Below are 19795 nucleotides of genomic sequence, written 5' to 3' on the forward strand. Positions count from 1 at the left end.
TCTGTCTGTGTTCAAACATGTGTAATGATGATATAATGGTTCATAACAGCCATTTCTCAATAGCACAATAGATTCAACATGGCAGCAGGACGTACGTAAAATATGATAAAGTAAAAAACAGAACAAAAGACGGCAATAATATAAAAAAGGGAGATTGTGCTCCTCAGCCATTAGACCACATAGGGCATGTTTACAAGCAGAAATATGATCCATATTTCTGCTCTATGGTTAGGCAGTGACCTCTTGTGACTGTAGTTGTTATTATGGGAAAAAAGGAGGAAGCCAGGTGATGTAGAACAAATAATTGACAATATGTGGGACGTTTAAACAAGGACCAGACTTTCATCAAGGAGATGAGTGTTTGTGTCCTGTATGAAACCAAAACTCAATGTAAAGTAAATTTTAACAAGGAAGTATAGTATGTCAACTTATGTGACAGTAAGTATGTAACGTCACATATATAGCATGAATGATTTTACATAACATGCATGAGATGCATACATATTTTAGGCCAAACCATGATTTGATTGATATGAATTTTTAAAACACCTTACGTAGTTTTGGTGCAGTTTTGGTGTCTATTTCGCAATGTTACCCACGTGTAAACCTGCAACCATTAAGATACGAACAAGCTGTCATCCACTGGTAGGGGAGTTTATTTACGTGCATCAAAAAGTCCTCACACACAAGCAACAAAATAAATAATTTGTCGTTGATGCCTTTAAAAACAGTACGAAAAAAACCCTCATTGGAGCATCATGTGATCAGCCACTTTTAAGATTAAGTTATGTCTACTTTGAGGCAACTGAAATGCTTGGCTAAGGCTAGGAAAATGTGTTGACTGTTGATACAAGAGCTGTGGTGACCTCCGTCAAAGTCAAACGCTTTGGTGACCCTGCCATCCATCCCAACCTCCTCCCTGGAGATGTTTTGCATTGGTATGGCATCATGTGACTTCTGCCCTTGCTACTGAGAGAGGACAGCTGTTACACTTTTGACTCCAAGAGGTTACTTGTCAGGAAAATGTTGCCTTCTTGGGGTTAGTCAAGTATTTTTTCTTCCAACCTGTTTTCACCGGACACATGTTATTTCTTTTACATAGAAATGGTTGAATCCAACAGTGTTGCATACTTCTTAAGAAAGTAAATACACTGACATCTTCAAGTCAAAGCTACTGGATATCAGTCGAAACCAAGGTGTCACTACAGCAGAGATCATTAAGTCAAAAGGTCCTGGGTGTGTGTTGAGCTGATGAGCAGAGGGAGGGCTGACGTTTGATGGGGTCAATGTGATAACTAAAGCAAAGCTCACATCACCCAGACGATCCTAAGCCGAGTGAATATTCATTAAATTCTCCACAATAAGAGAGAATTTAATCTGCCAATTTAATTATGAGGCCGGCGCACAGGAAGGCTTTGGTCTAGATTCTGTTTCCTCGGGAGATTCGCCCTCTATCCCCGACTCCCACGATGAGAAAGACAGAGAAAGAGAGAGAGAGAGAAGCCATTTGACCAGCAATGAAGGCAGACATGGCCTTGCTACACATACCACTGGAAGAATAATGAGAGAAGGATGAGAGGAGAAGGAATGCAAGTACACAGCAGCGTGGCCATTACTCCTCTGCATGGCCTATTATACTGCGAAAACAAGCAATATCCCCACACCACAAATTAGGACACCAGAGAAACAGGAAGTTATTGAGGATAGGAAATGATATTTCTGGGCGGGTTGCAGTGTCAGTAATAGGTTTTGAATAGACTTTTTACAACATGGTTTCCTCTCGCCTTCTTTCCTCCATAATGTGGAGTGATTGGTTGTACAATAAGAGGCGAGGCCGGGGCTCTAAAGCAGGACAAAAGGGACTGAAGTACGAAGCCGTCTCTGACTTGAGAATATGTAAACATATGTTGCAAAAAATCTATGCAGCAGCAGTCTGTCTTTTTAGTCTAACTAAGGAAATAAAGGCACCATGAAAACAAGAAGAAGCAAGTGTTAAATGAAGTAATTTCACTAGTGAAGTTCTTGAACCATAAACTCCGGAGCTCATCGGGAAAGACTGAGGTGTATTATGATACAGTGTTATGCCCCAGGTTGTGACTGCAGTGCCAGATACAAATGTACTGCAAAAGATTGCAAAAGTAGTTCAGGCGAAAAAAAAAGTCCCACCGTGACCCTTCAGGGGGGCTCTGTAGGGATCAGATAAATGCTTCAACGGCGCAATGCAACTTCTGTATGATTAAGTGTGTTGAAAACATTGGAACTGCTTTTCTCTGTGTCTCGAGTGACAAGAAGAACAACGGCTAATTTCAGTGGTAACTTAAACTGTCAGCTATAAATGCAGACAGAGAACAGACCATCAACTGACAAAGGAGTTAAAGCTTGGTTAGTACGCCTGTAGTGTCATTTTTGGGCATGTAGTTTCATAGTCAAGTTTTACCATAGCCTATAAAATAATGGGTGTAGCCACTGTGATGTCACCCACCACTGTGTGGGCTCCCATTTTGAAAACTTAGGTTCAGAATTTCAGCAGCCGCCATCTTGTTTTTTTGTTGGCAGAAGTGACTAAATTTGGATGGGGGGGAACATTTGAAGGACCAAGGGGGGGTACATTTTGATACACACATAACAACACCATAACACAGCATCACATTATTGCATTATAGCCCTCAAATTCTTTATGATTATTGTGAAATAAAAGTGAGAACAAGCTGAGAAAATAAGGCAATAAATTAGGGATTTTTGAATGTGTAGCTGTAGCCAGATTTCTCTTGACTTTTAGTTATGTGCCAAATGTTTTCTGCTCAAACCTAGACTCCAACCCCTTAAACATCACAACCCACCAGTAGGCCAGTCAATACAAGCTCATGCTGTGCAGCCAAACTTTGTTCAAACACACCAGACTTTGTGTTCAATTCTCATTGAGATGTCAAAGTTTGCAAAGATACCAAATGCGTCATGCTAGATATTGAATATTTGATGGATTGGTGCAGCTATAAAAGCAGTCCAGTAGTGTGTTGGATTTAAATATTTTTCACCTCCAGACCAAACGTATCTTTCAGCGCCACACGACTAACAACATGAAGATGCTTTTTTCTCCCTCTCCTCTGTTTGAACTCAGCTTGAAATGTATCTCGAATGTGTCTGTCATATTCAGCCTCTAGTGCACACCCAGGCTTCCTGTGCTTCGAGACACTTCTGTGATTACACTGGACAGGCAATACTCTGCGTGTGCCGAGCTGCTGATTGTGAGAGGCGAGAAGAAGAAGATATTTGTGGCAGAGGTGATTTACTTCAGTTGTCTGTCAGTGGATTTCTGTGGAAGTTGTTCTCTCACTCGCTCGTCCTGATCTGCACGCTCTGCAGGAGCCCAATCAGTGATTCTAATCAAGGGCCCTATACAACAAAACACATGGTATTATATTTTAAACACATCACTGTCATTACATCTACAGCCTCACCTGGGGGATATAAGATGCTGTGGAGACATAATGCTCAGCGCATACCAGGAAACTTTGTTTTTCTTACTTTCTTACCACAAGTGTGGCAAAATAACTTGATCTGGTGCCATATGCATCAAGTAAATGTATTCATTGAGCACATGTAAAAATAACCAGTGTTTTTACAAAGATTTTTACAGGACTAGAGCCTTTAGTCGTGCTGGTATAACTGTGAGGTTGTTTGTAGGCACAGTGGTGCTTATAAATGCAAACATCAGCATGTCCAAAACAAAAGTCATGAAATTCTTTTCAATGGAGTCATTTCACTCAAAATCAAAATGTGAATTTAATGGTGCCGCTGAGGAAAAGGTGAGAATTTGATAAAGAAAAATGAATAATCTGAGATTGTAGAAGATGTTGAGATTTTTCACATGATGAATGTAAACTTTTCCACTTACTGGTGCGTGTGGCACTACACTGCAACCTCAAGCACGTGTGTGCAGTATCATGAGTATGGAACTGATCAAAATTTGATCTGTTGGTCACACTAGAAGGAAAATTAAGGGGATCACCAAAGTCATTAGGATTCCTCCTCTGAAACATTAAAGTCTGAACCAAATTTGATGGAGAAAAACAGATATGTCACTCTGGACCTAGCAGTGACAATTCTTTAGAACTTTAGAACTAGTCCCCCTAAACATATGAACATAAGTCATTATTAATACGATAATAAGTACTTAATTATTCACAATTAATGCTTAATTGAACTGAAGTACAGAGGCTAAAAGTGTAGATATGAGCATTATTAGCAGAGCAATAAGGAGAAGTGTCAGGTTACAATGGCCACACTGTGCATCTGCAGGAATATGATTGAGGATATGATTGAGCAAATATCAGACAATCTCTAATTCCAGCTTCTAAAACAATGTTTTGTTTTCTTCTGTTTTATAGAATTAATAAGTTAATCGATGATAAAATGATCATTAGTTTCACCTCTCGAAATGAAAACATCCCTAGAGAAACACAACTAGTTTGGTTAAAACTTGATCTGGTTTTAATTTTATGCAAACATTAAAACATTGTGAGAAAGCCTCAAAATGAATGAAAAAATGACCAAATAAATCATCTCGGGCGGCACGGTGACGTCATGGTTAGCACTGTTGCCTCACAACAAGCAACCCGGTTGGAACGGGGTTCCGGGTGGGGACCGAAGTGCGGAGTTTGCATGTTCTCCCCGTGTCTGCGTGGGTTCTCTCCGGGGTCTCCAGCTTCCTCCCACAGTCCAAAGACATGCAGCTCAGGTTGATTGGTGACTCTAAATTGACCTTAGGTATGACTGTGAGCGTGTATGGTTGTCTGTCTATATGTGTCAGCCCTGCAATAGTCTGGCGACCTGTCCAGGGTGTACCTCGCCTTCCGCCCGATGACAGCTGGGATTGGCTCCAGCCCCCCCCGCAACCCTTACGAGGACAAACGGTTACAGAAAATGACTGACTGACTAAATCTTCTCATCGAACTCCTTTCAGTGTGAGAGGCTCAAACATCAAGAGATGAAGAATATGTCTGTTTCAGCTAATTTTAAGTCTTTTCCAAACCTAAGCAGGGCAGCAGAGGAGCTAACGAGAAAAAAAAGGAGTTCAGATCCCAGGACGCTAATGCTTCAAACTCTGAGCAAATCAGCATTAAAACTGCATCACTACTGTTGTGTCTTTGAGCTGTCCTCACATGATATATATATTTCTGTTGTTGGTGGAAGATTTTAGACGACTTCCAGTCCAGTCTGCTGCTGTGACATCAAATTTAAAGATCTTATCCGGGGTTACTCACACAGTTGTATAAATAGAACAACTGCAAGCTATGTAGGCCTACTGGAGGGAAATTAATGTCTCTGCTCGGACAAGCTCAGGTCCCCCAGGTCTTCCTCCACAGTGGAAATCAGCGAAAATAATTCATGATAAAAGAAACTGTATCAGATCTACAGTTGTTAGGATTCCATGCTGATACAGCCCAGATTAGACAAGGAAACAGGATGACCTACTGTGTCTGCTGGCTGTCTCCAGGGATTACACAGGTGAATCTCTTCCTACTGTTTGTCTTCCTCAATTTTAACAGCTGGAGACGATTATTTTGTTGTTGCTGCAAACAGTTTACAAAAAAAAAGATCATCTCAGGCGGAAGAGAGACGAACAACTGACAGTCCAATCATTTGTCTCTCTCCTCTGTCCAGTGTCCATCTCAGCCTTTGTCTGGTTTTATTCTGTTTCTCACTGTTTGGTGAATGTGTGATGCATCGCTTCAGGGGCAGCGAGGCCAACAACAACAACTTGGAGTGTTGCAATATCAAGGGTCTACGATTTGATTTGGATTGTGAGGCAATGAGGCAGAACGATCATATTTACTCTGCAGGCTCTGTGGGGAAGAAACGGGAGGATTTTAATCAAATGCAATGAAACTCTTTTTTATAGCCTCTGGTCAGGGAAGAACAAATATTTAGAGAGAGGAAAAAAAACAACCAACATACCGTATAGAATTTCAATACTCTGTATTCTGCATCAAACTGCACACTACTCCTTCTGTCCATAAGAACAAAAAGTCTGACCCTTTTGGGATATTTCACCCTTTTTTTACACTTCTTGTTGGTTTGACCACTGCTTAACTTGCGTGGAAAAGGACTTGAAAACATCATTCTAAATGTCAAATTTTACAAAAAGTAAAATACGGAAATTCAAGACTTGATGGCTCTAGTTTTTTGAGTTGTTCACTTTATAATTGACTTCTGATACAGAAGAATATCACATTTTGCATTATGAAGGTCAAACTACACATTGAATGAATGAATTGTCCAACCCATACAACCACATAGGTCATTTGTTGTAGTTGTCAATTAGGATTTACAGGAGCGTAACCTAAACCTATCAGTTACATTCAGAAAAATGACCATAGTTTGGGTTAAAATAAGTGTGTTGTTACATAACTTAATTTATGTACTGAACATAATGTTACATCATCACGTCATGTTATGTTCAGTCTGTAACTACACTGAAGGAGTTAAAACAAAAAGCTAAAATTGGCAGAACGTGATGACATCACAATAAGTACGTAACATTACATACATACTTTTTTTGAAATATCAATTAACATTGACTTTTGGTTTTACATGAACACGAACAGCAATCTTCCTGGTCACAGTCCTGTGTTTGTTTGACCTTACACCATGACCCTCTCCCTATGTATGCAGACTTAGTTGCTCTTTATTCTGCTTCAGCAGATTTCTTCCTTTTCTTTGGTCATAATGACTACAGCCACTAGAGGTTGCTGCATAACAATGAATGTAAATGAAGGTCATAATAAGCTGCCTGTACAAATGACCAATGATCAATTGTTTTTTGGGAGAGAGCAGTGTTGAATTACTGTTTGTAATGTTTTTGGTGATTTTATTTTCCAGTGTAACTTAAAAAAAGATAATGTGTCATAGTAATATCATAGCCTGGGAACCAAACAAATCTGTGTACTTATGTTTTATTTGCTGCGGCAGATATGTACGGTCCCCCTCCTGCTCAGACACAATGCTAGCCTATTTAGGCTAGTATGAGGAACTTTTTGTTGAAGTCCTATTTTCAAATTCTAATGGCAAAAATCGCAAAGCTCCTTCACAGACATATTGATGCTAGACAATCACAACTCTGCACACTGGAGTCTGCTGACATTTGTCTGTCACTCAGCGCTACCTCACGGGTTTCATTGCTCCTAACTGGTTATACCTCTATCTAATTGCTTCCAGAGGCATTTGATCTACGGCCATTGATAATGCCCCTTGGAAATCAAAAAATTAACTAAGAGGTGGTCAGTGTCAGACTAATTATTTCAGGGACTCAGGTAAGATTTAATTTCCAACTGTAATTATCTTGCAATCTTATTCTGAACAATGACTCTTGATCAATGGCCTCTTAAACCTGGTACAACAGCTCATCAAAGTCAAGTGATCTTCAACCTGTACTCAGATTCAGTAAAACCTTATTGTTGAATAGAAAGGTTAAAGCACATCCTGTGTCGAAACAGCTCAGTGCTCAATTGAAATGATTGACAAAATACAAAAGGCGGTAAACATTGTATCAGTAAATACTGTAAAAACAACCTTTGGTCAATCACAATGACATTTTTTGTCCAACTTCAAAATTCAATCAAGCTATATGTCAAGATAAAAAATGCTTTACACACCCCAATAAAACATTGAGCTTTTCATTTTATCGACCTTTAACAGGTTTATTCCTCTGAGATAAGAGAAAGCTGATGAAAGTTTGAAGCTGAATAAAGCCGGTTTTTGTTTTTTATTTGTCTACATCTTTGTCAGGAAGAACAATCCAGTAGGACATGATTCACAGATGTAAACTTATGTTGGGCAGTATTTTCATTCCAATTAAAAATACTTTTTTCAATGCTCAGGGAGGAATTTGAGGTAAGCAAGAAGTACACGTAAATAGTTTACTTACGCACATGAAACAAAAGACAATTTTGAAAATACAAAAATTCTGGTGTTAAAAGAGTTTGATGCTTTCTTTAGGAATTGTTCAGTATCAAACAGTAGTTAGTATCTTACATGATCATAACATCCACTTGCTGATTAATACCTGAACCTTGCTCCACCAGGATATTCCATGTGGCACATTCAAAATGACTCAGTGTTATTCTCCAACCAGACCTTAAATGTTTTAGTAGCAGGTTTCTGTTTTTCAAATAAGTGGTTGGTATGTATGCAGGAGCCAACAAAATTGTGGTCAGTGGTACTACAGCCCTGCAGGTGGAAAATGTTGTGCGCTGTTGGAACAGAACTGTAACTTAACGTACTTTAATTTTAAAGTTTTTTAACAAATCTGTGTTTTTTTATAAATTGTGAAAGAAATAGAAGATCTTATATTGATAATTCTTGACATCCATATTGTTCAATATCTATCAAAGGGTGTTGGTTTTATTTATTTTGTTTTTTGTTAATGGGTGGCAAAATGGTACATTCCAAAATTTTGTGCTGATATGCATCTGAGGTCTTTGGTTTTCTGCTACATGGTTAGGCTTATTCTTGAGTTTTTGTTTTCCAGTATAATTTGTTAATGATTGAGTCTAAGGTGTTATAGCAGTGTGTGGTCAGATGGACTGGGGACATGGAGAAGAAACCATTTAATTTTGGGGAATATAGACACTTTTACTGCTGCTATTCTTCCAGTAAAGGAGATGGATAGGTCGTTCCAGAGGGCAAGGTCTTCGTCTATGTATTTTTTAGTAATGGATGGAAATATTGATGCAAAGGTATTTTATATTACCTGTTGATACTGTGAAGCCTGATTTTTTTGAGAATTTGATAACAAGACTGGTGACTTCTGTTAGGGAATGTGATGGGTTTGTTAAATATAATAGGATATCATCTGCATACAAAATGATTTTGTGCTGAAGCTGTTTTGTTTGTATGCCTGTAATATTATTGTTTTGGTGTATGGATGCAGCAAGAGGCTCACTGAAGAAAGCGAAAACTAACAGTGAGAGTGGACATCCTTGTCTTGTGCCCCTCTTCAGTGTGAGGCAGCAGAGGGTGTGACTGTTGGTAATGACAGTTTGTGGTTCCTGCACTCAGCATGATACAGTGTATCTCTCAAGGTATACTCCAGCATGGGTTGTCTCCAGCTGTGTTGCAAACTGAGAATAGAGTTCTGATTTAATGTCAGTGGCTTTGTAGCATAGTATTGGCCATTTTTTGCACCAAACGGTGGGTGAAGACTAGTGCAAAGAATGAATGCAGTAAGAAGCCTTTTGTCTGTGGTCTTAAACCAGGTTCTCACCCTAAGTCGTCATATATCGGTGCTTTGTATTGGACTTCTGAGTCTACATATTATGCTCTATGTATCCCTCTGTGTCTGCTGTTGACTTTCTGGGATGCTACCATGATATCAACAAAACCACATGGTGGGATTATGTTACATGTGGTTATGTTTAGGCAAAAAATTCAGAATGCAATTAATGCCAGGATATCAACAAAAGCACATACTGGCATGGATGGTTAGGAAAAGGCAACAACTGCAAGAATGTTTAGGTGTAGTCGAGAGAGGCACATGGTAAGATGTCAAAAACATCACATTCAGATGGGAAGTGAACACTGGACTCCTCCATGAAAGTCTGGGGGTTGTTGGATCCATCCACCAACCCTCCCACTAGCCCTAAAGGGATGTTTGTTCTCTTTATATCACATCAGTACCATCAGTGTTTCAACCTGATGCCGGCCAGCAGTGTATCATGCACACATGACAGGTTCCATTCAGCTGCATTCTCAGCTGACACCGCCAGTCTGCTAATCATGCTGCGGCAGCAGGTGCTCTCCAGCCATCCAGTAGTGTCTCACAACAACGGTTCTGTGCCGCTGTGTTCTCAGCTGACGCTGCCCAGCAGTGTATCATACAGCAGTTGAAGGTGGCTTTTTTGGGATCTTCTGCTGAAATCCATCCCTGGAATAAATATAATGTTAATCTCATAATATCACAAAAGAAGACGCAAAAGATTTATGAGAAACTGACATAAAAAAAAAATACTGCTTCATTGCTCTCAGTGACCCATAGTGCAGCGCCCCCCTCTGAGCTTTTGGAACTTATTCGGCATCTCTTTATATTCCTGAACATAGCTAAAGTAGGAGAAATGTTTAACCAGAACCTGACTCATCAAATTGCTGTTTCAGCAAATATTCATTCAATAATGTGACATGGGATTAAACATGCTCCTCTGTCTGTATTCAGAAAACTCGGATGGTTTGTGTTTGTCTAAATCCTTTAAAGCTCAGAGTCTCTTACAACCACATTTTCTGAGCTCTACATAATCTTGCAGTTTGTGTGCTTGTTACTGCTGCTGCATTTAACAACTTCAGCAGCTGACCTATAAAGGAGCTTAAACGTGGAGGTTTCTTTCGTTAAGCAGATTTGTCGCGTTTGATCTGTTGGAGCCAGATGCTGTCAATCACACAAACCAGTCATGGCAGTATTGTTACTGTTGTGTTTACAGTAAAACATGAACTTTCACTAAATATCTAAAGATACAATGGTGGTATGAATTAACATCTTCATGCACTGACAATTTTCTGTGCAAATCAAGTTGACTTTTGCTCTGTATTTAAAGTTTTTCCCCCATCCCCAGTAGGAGACGGCCTACTGAGAGCTGTGCACATGAGTTAAACTGATTCTCTTTCAGTTGTTGCACAATAATCCATCAAAGAAAAATGAATTCATAAATCACTTTGAAGATCACACATCCATCAAATATTAACATAGATTCTCTAATGAGTAATAACTTGAAAGGCAAACTGACAAAGACAGCAACCCAATGTGTTATGCATCTTGTGAGAACAGAAAAATTGAGTTATTTCTGCCGATTTCACCTTTAAAAAGGAATTTTTGTATCTTACAGCAAATCAATAAAGTTACTACACACCAGTGTTACACCCACACTGGTATTTTTCACTGTTTAAAGGTGGTAATAACTCTTTTCAGGATTGTGTGGGAGTGTACAGATTGCTTTCTTCTTCTCTTCCTGCTCTTTTTATTCTACTGCATGCGAAAAAAATGTGGTAAATTAAAACAGTTTTTTCCTTTTTGCTCAATGGAAACATGCTAACATCAACAAAAGGGGGTAAGACTGTAGCATGGCCTCAGTATTTGGCACTTTTTTCAGTTCATTTTAGCTGGATGGCACAATTTCTCTGATTGAAGGGTTATTCAGATCACCTGTTGCACAGGGTGTGGGGACTGGCTCTAATTAAGAATTGAGAGCAGCTTGGTGCATTTCTCCTCTGGGCCAATCAGGATGTGGTGATGCCCTGTTCTGAGGGCTTAAGAGAGGTGAGGAAACACACACTCAGGGCATTCTGATCCTTCCTCAATTGAATGCAGACCTCATGTTGGCAGACACTGTCAGCAAGGAACGCTCTAAAAGTCTCCAGGCCCTTTTGAGACTTCAGTGCTGTCTTTTGCTTCCCTGTATGAGAGAGATTTGAGGTATTCTGAAACATAAGTGCTGCATACAATTAAAGAACCCTTTAACACCGGGTCACCTGCATCAGGGCTGTTTTAAGTGTGTGTAAGAGTTTGGCTTGCCTCACAGTCACCCAGTGGACTTCATATAGTGATTTTGTTGATTTCACTGAGACCTACTTTAAGCCCTACCCCAATATATAAACAGATCTGTTTATCACTGAAGAGGCATTTGTTAATTATTGTAACATCACAGTCTTGGGGGTTTAGAGTGCAACATAAGTGAAATGGAAGGCATAAATGACTGAAAAAAATTTGAGCAATTTATTGAACAAAAGGATATGGAAAAAATACAATGAGAATCTGCTAAATGTAGTCATTAACAAAGTTATGTGCTAGGAACAAGCCAGGATTTCAGGTTGAACCATGGCTAAAATAACAAATAAAAACATACCAATCTATCCCCAGAGGGCTGCCTAGATCCTACAAACAAAAGAAGCAAACAAACAGACAATGACTCCATAAGCCAAACAAAAACGGGAGAAGACAGTGCTCAAAATAAACAGCAGTTCACCCTTAGAGCTTCATGCAGTTATAATGTCAGCAACATGTTGGTAGTATATGCAACTTCATTCCCTATCTAGTTACCTTGATTTTGTCTATTTTGTCAATATGACACTATTAAATGTATGTTATATTATCTACTGGAGTCCCTGTTTGCATTGTACACATCTATGTACCAACACCTATTATTGTATTACTTTGATACTGAAAAAAAATGTGATTCCCCAGCAAGTCCTAGTGGCCTATTTTTTAAGATTTCTAAGCAGATTTATGGACATTTTTTGGGATGGACATGAAAGATAATGATAAAGTCAGCAAGTGGAAGTCACATTAAATGATATTAAAATATGTTTCATATTTGTGTGTTATCATTTGAGTGAGTTGTGACTCAAAGAAGAGCTGATTTTCGTCTTGCAAAAGTACTTTGCAAAAGAGTCAAAAAGCAATGAGCAAGCATTAATAAGGAACTGCCCTGCTATGGTCTGGAGACCTGTCCACGGTGTACCCCGCCTCTCGCCCAATGACAGCTGGGATAGGCTACAGCCCACCTGTGACCCTTGAGAGAACAAGCGGTTACGGACAATGTTATGGAATTGTAAGCATGACAGCAACCGTATTCCACAAATTTAAATGACACATTTGGATATTGACTTTTTTTTCCATATTTGTTTTTCAAGACTATCCAGGATGTGAAACCCATACAAGATAAACCTTATTGTCAGTAATAGAAATTAGCATATTTCTTTTTTTTTTTTTTAATAAAAATGATAGACACAATGAAAACCTCCCATCACAAGTTAGCAGAGTCCAAATAGATGTCTGAATCTGTTTATTTACTAACATGACAACAAGTTATTGTCAGCCTGCTCAAGGCAGAAAAATATTTCTCCTGTCCCCTATTTACACATAAACACATTTCCATACATATGAATTTCTTCCATAAGTACAGAGCACAGAAGAGCAACTTTGGAGTTCATATGTTTTGCTTAAGGCCACACAGGGGATGTTGGATTTGGCAGGTGTAATAACTAACCCCCCTCCAGCTACAAGCCCACAGCTGAAACTCACCTGCCAGTCAGAGCTGGGGACCAAAAAGTCCATCTTCAGGCCATCCTGCATCACCAGGCAGATTACAGCCAAATCAACAAATTTATAATTAAAGAGCTCCGAGGTTCTCATGAATGTGTATAAAGCCTATACTCTATGTGTACTTGACTTGTACGTGCGGAATGAATCAAAACCAGCTTGTGTCGCTCTGCAGCAGTAAAAGTTTTTGTAGCATATAGTAAATTTAAACCAAGGACACAGCCAGGGATTTATAGAAAGGCTGAGATTATATCACCACACTGTACAATGATAATAAGCCTCCACCAATTCATCACCACAGCCAGGAACCCTTACCTCAGCTAAAGTCTCCATTCATTTCTCCTCAATAGAAACTGTTCTGTTTTTTTTTTTTTCCATTTCTGATTCTTCCTCATGATAAATGAAAACTTCCCCAACTCAGAAACACTTGACTTCCCTGTGGATTTGTGTCTATTCAGAAACATTTCACTGAGTTCATTCATTTGTATTGTAACATTCCTCATTCAGCAGACACAAACAGCAAACCGCGCTGTTTGTACTCACTTAAAAAAAAAGATCTGATCTGAATGCTGTTATCAAAGATTTGTCTTCATTCTGAGAGCACACAGCTTTGTTTGCTCCTGTTCAGACATAAATGCGAAAGGTTATAAACATAATATAAAATAATTCTCAATTTGTCAGTGAGTAAGCATTTTCTTGTCAAACAAAAGAACAATTAGAATGTAGTGTTTAAAGGTCAAGGTCCCTGTGACCTAGTGTCCATCTTATTTTCATGAATGCATAAGATGGCCTTAAGGGAGTTTCCTCAAATTTGGCACAAACCTCTTAAACTCAAGAATGAACTGATTAGAGTCTGGTGGTTCAAGGTCAAAGGTCAAGCTATATGTTTTTTGACAGTAGCTCAGAGCTTATATGCTCAAAAATCAGACAAGGCCTCAAAGATATAATTTGAGGCCTTGTCCTTTTATTTCTAAGAGGTCAAAGGTCACATGTGATATCATAATGTTCTGCAAAAACTTGAGTGGTGCATGGAGGGAAACAATCGTGTGGCGATATTTCTAGTTTGACAATGAATTCCCAAAGTCACCCAAAAAAATAGACCTGAAAAAGTATTTTAGAAAAACCTTCTCAAACCTTTTACCAGTTTTGATATATCATAAGTGAATCATCGGCCTGTTTGAAAAAATATCAACTTTATGGCGTTTGGATACTTTAAATCTATGACATTACTTAGCTCTGATTTCCAAACTTGTCATAAAAGCAGTGTTTTTAAATGCTTTCATGCTTCAGTTGTCACACTTGTCATCTGAAAACACTGGTACACTAAATCCTTGTCGTAATCTCTTTTTTTCTGACAACTGCACTGAATCACAGCCTTTATTTTGAAACGGTTTGTCAGATCAGATTTGCAAACACACTCCAAACAACTTCAGCACAGTCCAGACAGACACACTACTCATAAACAATATTCAGGATTTTTATGAATCTGTTCTTTAATGTCCTGATGGAGGAAAGGGGCTGACATCAGGCTGAGGTCTTCACTGTCTTCTTAAATCAACCTCTCACGTATGTCGCTGTTAAAGAAGATAAGACAAATCCGTCTTTGTCTGCCTACCTTCCTCCCCCCGAGGGAGATATGTTTATCTCCTCATTGCATCTCCACACTGACGCCACTGCAGAGTGTGATTATCCTTTTCTTCTTCTGCTCAGCGGTAAAGAAATGTTGTCGCTCTTTTTTCCTGGCTGCTGCTCACTTCACTGCTGATTAGCTTTTGTGGGGAAAAAAATGTTCACATTCCTCACTCTGAAGAGAAGAATTCAAGATCACAGCCCTTTTATTTCAGAAAGGTGGGAATGTTCCTCTAACTTATCATAACAAGGACACAGTGTGATGAAGCATGGGTTTTCCTTCGTCTTATCAGGGGTCTGAAGTAGCATCAAGAAGCGAGGAAAGCCTTTTTTATTCTGAAGCATAAATGCAGCAGGACTGTAGGGAAATCAAAGCTGCGGAGGTGGATGAGGAAGCTGAAGGCCAGTGGGCACAAAAACTCTAAAGATTTGACATGAGGAGATGTGAAGTGTTGGAATAACCGGGGTAATTGGAAGTCCTTAACATTGTGCTGAAGAAAAGAGGCGTTACATTCCTGATTGCACCGACGGATCCATCGGCTCCTTATTCAGACTCACTTTTACATTAGTGTGATTCTGCATTTAGTGTGCTCTAAAGGAAGCCAGTCAACAAAGAATTCATGATAACGTCAGACGAGTGTCTAGTCGCCCTTGTTTTTGCGATGTGTCCCACACAGTATTGGCACTAGTCTGCCTTTGACTGCAAACTCAATTTAAACTTGATTTTATATCACTTTAAATAATAAATAAATAATCTTGTAATTAATTTTACCAATTTATGTTTTATCTCTGTACTCTTTTATTGTAAATCTGTATCCTTTATTATATTTTTTTAATTTTATAGCCCTGAAAAGCAATTTCCCTGTTGTATGAAATGTGCTAAACAAATAAAGCTGCCATGCCTTGACTTTTTGGCCCTTTGGATTTTTTTCAGCGTGTTGATTTAGCATTGCAGCTGGCAGAGCCTGGTGGTAAATGAAGTTGCTCTGATTGGCAGTTCCGCTCTGGCGAGAGAAAAAGTTGTGAGGAAAACAAACAAACAGCTAAGTCAAGAGGGTGTGAGATCCAAACAAACTTGCTATATTAGCCAACTTTTATGTTTTTGGGCTGCCCATCTGTCCGTCTCACTCTCATGATAACTCAACAACACCTTGAGGGAATATCTTAAATTTTGGCACAAATGTCAACTTGGACTTAAGGATAAACTTGACACAGGTCAAGGTAATTGTGACCTTGCATAAGTCTCATTCTTGTAAACACAATATCTCGCTTTCCTAAAATTGGGCACAGAAGTCCACTTAGTTATGATGCAGTGTCATAAAACTGATGATTAGCGTGGGTATATATGAATAGACTGGGGCTGCTTGTAGAAAGTCAAGATGGTGTGAGATCTAAATGAACTTTTTATATTAGCAAACCTTTTTTCTGTTTTTGGGTTGTCTGTCTGTCTGTCCATGTAATTCTCATGATATTTCTTTGAATTTGGCGCAAACGTCTACTTGGACTTTAGGATAAACTGATTTGATTTTAGTAGTCATAGGTCAAGGTCCCCGTGACCTTGCATCCCTCTCATTCTTGTGAACACAATATCTTCAGCCGGGATTTCCTAAAATTTGGCACAAATGTCCACTTAGACTTAAGGTGGTCAAAGTTCACTGTGACCACAATTGGGGGCCCTATAGGCAGAATTGGACTTCCTTTCACACACCTGTTGTCCTCCCAGTAGACTGAGGCTGCTTGTAGAACCTGAAACAAATCACAATGTGTGTTTTGTTGGATCACAGACAGTAAAAATGCACTCCTTTTTTCACAGTGAGTGACTGAGTGTGTATGTGTTGTGGTGGGAGATGTCTACATGTCTCCAGTCACACACCTGCTAACAAGCTTCTCTACACACTCCCTCACTGTTTACCATAATGAATGTTTTTTTCATTATATCATGTGTAGCTTCTTTGGTAAAATTGCCCTGACGACATATTTACAGTCCTCTCTTTCTGCTGAGTCTCATCTCTTCTTTCCCTGTTGATCATTCAGCTCATCAGATAAAGCTCGCCAACAGCAGAATACTAGATTTAGTTTCTTTAAAAAATACAATGGAAAAAGAAACAGAAAATACCTCCCATATGACTCATTGTTGCCTGAGAGAACACTAAACTCAGGTGTTTCCTAATGAGTACAACAGAAAACCAATTCAGCGTTTTGTCAAGCTAATAATGTGCAATGACAGAGCCGGCGCTAGTAAGAACATACTGATATATTTGTCTCTAAGCGAGCAGTTTGGTAAACATTTATGGCAAAAACTTTTGTTTGCCAAGTTCTTTAAAATCATTTTTCCCTGTTTTTCCTCTTAAAACTCCCAAGTTTACCAGTTAGGGAATAAATAAGTGAAACAGGTGTGGACGTTAAGCTTGGTGATGAAGTGATCACCTGCAAGGTGAGCTGTGAACTGCTGTAGCTTGAGAGCTAAATGTAACAAAAGCTCCCAGAGCTTCTCCCTGTTTTCTCTCTACTGGTGTGCTTACCTGATATTTCGTTCACCATTGCACACCACTGTCAGTAAAAAATGAAAGAAAGATGGAGATAAAGCTACAACAGGATAAAAAGTTCACACAGTTTATTCAAAAGACAAAATCATTGATCAACTCCTGTTGCATGACTGTTTCACAAACCAATGTTGTTTTGTGGAACAATTTTTAACCGACAGAGGAGGCAGAATAAAACTGATGAATGGTGCAACACATAAGCTATGATAGGTCCTCTACTTTGGACTCTCTGGTTTTCCATCCTTCAAAGGTCAGTGCTGTCAGGACAGCTTGCTGTTTGTCAACAGCACAAATTTGCATGTCAAAATTCCCCAAAATTGAACAATTGGGCAGATTTATTTGGCTGATTCAATTGAAATGTATTAAATTTGCCACAAAATATTTCCATTTAAAATCAATCCCCGTTCATAGTTCAACCTGTCTTTTGCCTTGTCAAGTTAAGGTAGTCACGTCTTGACGACAGTCCTGGATTTAACAAACCGTATTCCAATCACCTGTGTTAGTCCTGGTTAGGGAGTCTATGCACACAGTATTTGGCTTCGGGCCACTTGTAGAAACTTCAGTAAATGATGAAAAAAAATCTGGAATTTCTTGAAATTAAAAAGGACAATGTTAAAGCAAAAATCAATAAAATCAGATTTTATGTGATAAATGGTTCAAGAATTGACCAGTAAGCTCTACTCGTCTGCCTGTTGGCCTTGATTAAAATGCTGCAGATAATTCAGGTCTTTTCTTTATCTGAATTTAATTCAGGCTGTCATTAGTCCTGGGCAGGATTCACAAAGATAATTTCAACCTATGCAACAGTTTTAAAATAAAATGCCACATTTCAAATCGAATTTCTGAGCTTGTGTTTACGATGTTGTGTAAATGAAGGAGTGAACGTAGAGCTCAGAAAAAAATCTCCATTTATGAGGTTGTGAAAACCAAAGGAGGAGACATTCATCTCTCTTTTTATTTTACAGATTTCAATTTGAACTCAAAAGTCTAAATTCATTCACAGCACAAAGCTGTTTTTTGTGTCTTATTTCCACGAGACAACTGAAAAATCACAATTGTCCAAGAAAAAGTCCACTTTAGAGTCAGGCTGAGCTTGAAGCGGACACTTAAAGCTGTGTGAGAGTAACCGGATAAAAATGGATTATCTTATCTTAAGTGCATTCCTGTAGTGTTTTACTCACACTGTTTAGCTTCTATATTTTCAGTTTTAAGTGACTTTTTCCACATTTTGTAAATGTCATGACAGTATGTATTAAAAATACGCCTAGAGATGTTATATATTTGTATTATTGTCAACAAATCCCATGAAAAGACCTTCCTTGCTATTCTCTACCTGTCCACCAGATGCACTCCACCTGTCCCTGTCACCTGACTCTCTCCTCCACCTGCTCACCTGTTCCTCATTCCCAAATTATCTCTGGCAGTATTTATACCAGACCATCTCCACCTGTCCTCTTTGCTGCCAAAATGTACCAGTGGTGACAAACTGATTCTACCAAGTATTGCCTGTGTATCCAAGCCTGATTTTTCCTCTGTGTGAAGAAGCTCTGGTGTGGTCCAAAACCTATTAAAAACTAATCAATGAATCACACTGTTGCACTGGGTGACATGCTCCTACATTAACATGAACAAACAAACATTGTTTTATTTTGACTCAATCCAACAAACACCATCCTGCTGCCCCAAATACTCATTGGTGCAACAAATGTGGAATAATCCACTGCTGAACATATTCCCAGTCAAAAAAGCATTATTTCCTACTGTTTGTTTGATCAAAACTACATCAGGTGTTTTAGTAAATGGAACCTATTTTTGAAAAAAATAAACTTCATATTTTTTAGTTGTTTTTATACATTTTTCAGTAGCAAACCGGAACAGAAGTCCAAAAGACGAGACAAACTAACATATTCTTGTTTTTTGTTTTCGTTTGGAATATGTTGACTTATAGGAAGTATGTAAGAACTGCTGTCATCCTTTAAACAAGAATTTCAGCCTCATGGTTAAAGTAATTTCTTCTTCATGGCAGACACCTTGTCTTATCATAGCAGGAACAGCACAGGTGTAATTCATAACATTTCCATTTAGTTGTGCCAGAAAGCCAGCATGCACAAGAACCAGAGATGTTTTAACTGAGAAAATCTAAATGGACTCCAGCCATCATGATTGTAATTAATTCCACCTGTGCTTTTTCCTGCTGCAACAAGTCAAAATTACTTTTGTTCGGCAGATGTATTCTCTCTTTTCTCTTCGCCGTTCCCTCAGGATGGACAGGCTGTCGTCTCCTCTGTTCAGAGCACCTGGATCGAGTGCAGATTGACTGACTGAATGTTTTTGATGTGCAATTTGCCATTATCCTCCTCCTGTCTGATTTCAGTTCAGAGACACAAATGTCCACAATGCTCTAGCTAATTGCTACACGCCAGCAGGCAGTCAGGTGCTGGCAGCTGTGTGCAGCAGTGTCTTCATCCAGGCTTTCAAAACCTACTTTTATGGAATCATAATGCATAACAAAATGCATTTTTATACATTGTTTGCA

This window comes from Plectropomus leopardus, chromosome 18 (genome assembly GCF_026936395.1).
Source record: "Plectropomus leopardus strain MGB_pleo_1.0 chromosome 18, ASM2693639v1, whole genome shotgun sequence".
NCBI lineage: Eukaryota > Metazoa > Chordata > Actinopteri > Perciformes > Serranidae > Plectropomus > Plectropomus leopardus.